At 36.2% G+C, this 4,042-nt stretch overlaps 1 long non-coding RNA gene across 1 annotated transcript; it reads left to right on the top strand.

Annotated features, from left to right (window-relative positions):
* Positions 1 to 592: 592 nt before the first annotated feature.
* LOC117152592 lies at positions 593 to 3,705 on the top strand. Its single transcript, XR_004462987.1, has 3 exons — positions 593 to 1,865; positions 2,224 to 2,561; positions 2,636 to 3,705. It is a non-coding gene; the product is annotated as an uncharacterized LOC117152592 (long non-coding RNA).
* The last annotated feature ends 337 nt before the right edge of the window (positions 3,706 to 4,042 follow it).

The following is a 4,042-nucleotide window of genomic DNA, read 5'->3' as shown; positions in this document are numbered from 1 at the left end:
TCGTTCGGAAAGTGAGGGAAATTGACGTTGCTGTTAATTGGTCAATTTCCATGTTGGTTAGAGAAGGATGCTAGCCGCCCTTGAGGGAAAGTTGCTAGCGGAAAGCGTCGTACGTAAGAAAAATAGATTTCCCCTATCTTCCCATAGTTGGAACAAAGACTGTTTGTCTGTTTGAAGGACTTTAGTTAACTAAATCCTAAGATTTGTAGCGGCTCCTCAGGCTAGCCGAACATGTACTGTGAAGATGCATCGACATCTGGTAATCATCTTGCCCGAAGAATAGGGTCTGTGTGTGGCGAGCCACGGCACACAAACCGTTGGAATGTTTACTGTCGCGTGCCGCTACAACTATTTCTCTTAAGGAGAGCTATGGAATTACTCCATCCCTATGTTAGGTAAAAACATTCATCCCGTGACCGCGGCGACGTTCGGCGACTGGTCGTCGCCTCTAGCCCAAGCTCATTACCACGAATCTCGAACAAATACAATCAGATTGAATGATGACAATTGTTTAATTACGCTTATGGTAGAATCTAGATTACTGTGTTAAGGGATTTTCCCGAAGTTCCAAAGGGAAGGCTTCGATGTCCTTTCATCTCCGACATATATATCGATTTTCAGTATTCGGTGAACTGTCTTACTTAGGTCTCTGAAGGCTTATGCACTTTCTTAGCGGCACTTTCTTAGAAAATGACATCCTGTTTCCACGATTCTTTATCGTTCCTGAGGTGCAGGTACCATGATGTTTAACGAGGAACGGTATAGGTGTCTAATTCCATGTATAAATCGGTTATAAATTCTTCAATTTTGAAGCGGTCTTCTTCGGATAGTGCAGGTTCACATATCTACACATCCGTCAGGCTTTTCATGTACGTGACACTTTCTCTAGTCTAGTTTCCGAATTAGAATCACGCTCATATTTCTGGGCATTGTTTGTTGGTGTTCGATGATAATATGATAAATGTCTTTGTCTTTCAATCGTTTAATATCCAACAACTAATCTTGGTCTCATTGAATTATCCGGTTCAATTTTTGTGGAGCAGCAGATCAGACAGATTCATCTCTTAGTGACAACTCTGCTTATTCTTCCAAAGAAATAATATACTAGTGAAATAATTTTATTCAATCGAAATCAGGTTCTTTTGAACTATAATCAGGTTTTTTGATTGACAGACATTCAATCTCAACTAATACGGTTGTCAAACTTTCCCTACCTTAGTTTGCGAGTTAGAATCGTTCTAATATTTCTGGCGACCGTTTATTTTTTATTCGACGATAATCGTTTTCGTCAATCGTTCATTTAATACCTCTTAGTTAATTTTCCAATTGGTTCAAACTATGGTTTATACGTTCCCATACCTTTATCAGCTTGGCCCTACTGTGATCAATGCAGCTAACCCTTCATAGTTTCGTTTACGAGGTAATATCGCTTCCTTCTTTTTTTGTGCGACCGTGTTCTTGGTATTGAATGATACGCGTTTTCGTCAGTCGTTCGTTTAATATTCATTTATTAATTTTATTACTGTTGAAAGTATGACTTTGGAAGTAGAATTTACACGTTTCCACAGGTTTGTTACTTTAGACGGGGGAAGTATATTTCTGGAGAGTGGAGATATAAGAGATTCACTTCTTGATTACGAAGGTCCTATCTGTTCGGAAAATAGAAAAAATATTTTTTCGTGATCGAAGTTGCGCAACATGAAAATTGAACGTGGCTACGGTGAAATAAACCCCACACTGAATATTTGAATAAATAAATATGCATTATCAAGAAGAGTGAGCGAGACAGATCGATCGATTTTCACGATGTGAAACGTGTGAAATACGCTTCCACCTTGAAAGACGATGAAAGTTAATAAATACAGGTATGTATAAACAATAGAATTTATTTTTTACACTTTAGTTTTTTTTATATGATACAAAATTATTGAAATATTTGACAATATAGTATACGAGAAGCTAAAGTAAATGATTTCAAATTTTGTTATGAAACGGACTGAAATTAGTAGGCAAATTGAAATAATTTTAATCTTTAAAAAATAGTTATTTTATAATTTCGATCATCATTCATATTCCATTATTATCATGCATTTCATTACTGATATATAAATTACTAAATAATATTTCAAAACGTAAAAATTTTAAAACAATTAAGTGTGCAATCTGATAAATACGACTTAAACTCTCACATGTGTTTCTTGAGATTAATTACTAGTTTTGTAGGTTACGATCGATGTACGTGTTAATTTGTTATCGACAAACTATTGGATCGAAAAACAGCTGGTTTAGGGACGAAGAAACTTGGTCGATGTCTGAAGCACTTCTGCAGACAATTTATTTATCCAATAGGAACGATGAAACTTTTTCAAGCTTCAAGCTTTGTGAAAAATAACTCTGTCGAAAACGTCGTATTGAAACAATGGGATACGTCCAGTAGATAGACGATCCGTGGAAATAAAAAGTAACCGTAAGCCTGGGAAATGGACGCTTCTTACTACTTTAGCGATTTTCATTATTCGAACGATTTAGTCAAGTAATAAGTACGTATTTCTGTTAAAGAGGTAATTATAATTTTTTAAAGTATCAGAATAATATACTGTTTTCATATCAAATGCAACCAAATATCATATTTTAGGTGTTATGTTCAGCTTCATGGATTTTTCAATGCAAGATTGAAGAAACGCTGTTGAGTGCCGAAGCGTGCAGACGTGTGTCTAGTGCTCTGTGAAGTTCACAATACAACACGTGACGCCCATCCGTCGAAAGTGAATCCAAACAGACATAAACCAAGTGTTTCTAAACTTACTGGTGGAAAATCCAACGCTCCTAATCTCTAATCCGAATCATAGCCTCTCGACTAGTTATTTCAAATTGAATTAACTAGCTCGAAGATGGCCCAAGTATCTCGATCAGGCTCTCTTGAGCAAAACCATAACTGCACCGCTCTACCTCCTCCGTGGCAAAAGGACAATATATCCCTCCTTTCAAACGACACTAAAAACATAAAAAAACGTAAGCTAGAAACAGTTAAAATAAACGCAAACGCTAGCGAGAACGAACAGTCAATAAGCCGTGTAACGACTTACAATAGATTTGCAATATTAGAATCCACAAACGACTCCATGGACGTATAAATTTGTTAATACTAATAATTTGTAAGTTATGAGTTGCAAAATCTCTAATAATATTGATTCAATTCTGCAAAAGAACCCAAGAGGAAGTCTTCCAAAGCACGGCTCGCTACATTGTCATCCACACGGAAAGCCTGACTGACATGTGAATACGTGTGAACAGAGCAATCGTTGATTGCAATTACGCTACATCATGCCAAACTCGTAGGACGAGCAATTCGATCAACTAATAAGCAATATTTTGTAATTTCTCCTACATAAAACTGTACTAAAAAGCAAAACATATGCACGTATGATATTGATCAAATGTAAGATAAGTTTTCTTAGTGCATCTAAATAGTATACCGGGTCACAGCAATTATGTACCTCAATAGAATGCTATCTCGATCAGTTCCTTAAAAATTATAAATCTAAACTTTGCTAGAAATAGGTATACAAAATATTATACTGCTTTCGACACTTCATTGCATATTGTATCCGCTGTTTTTCACTTCTCAATTGAAAACTGCAGAAATCTCATTGTTTTGTCAATTAAGAATACTTTTTTCAATGTCATTTAATTTTTGTAAACTATCTATGTCATACGTTTTATGTCATACATATTATGTTACGTTTAGGATTGTTAATCTTTACCTTTTTAGAAAATATGAGAAATTCATCCACAGTCAAGGGTCATCATGGTCCTGCACTGGTGTCATGCGAACGTGATTTAAACCTCTGAAAATACTGCTTAGACCTTGAGGCAGTTCCAATTACCCCGCTACGTTGTACGCGATATTAGTTGGATGTTGACATTAGCCTTGATAAAATCTCTCGACAGCTTGTAGCTAGTCCGCTTATTATTCATTACACTTTCAAGTGCGGTGAAGCTTTGCCGGTAGGAGGGAACAAGTCTGTCGCGTGAATATCCA

This window comes from Bombus impatiens, unplaced genomic scaffold (assembly GCF_000188095.3).
Source record: "Bombus impatiens unplaced genomic scaffold, BIMP_2.2 scf_0080, whole genome shotgun sequence".
Classification (NCBI taxonomy): domain Eukaryota; kingdom Metazoa; phylum Arthropoda; class Insecta; order Hymenoptera; family Apidae; genus Bombus; species Bombus impatiens.
Note: the sequence above shows the minus strand (reverse complement) of the source record. Positions and strands in the feature narration are given on the sequence as shown.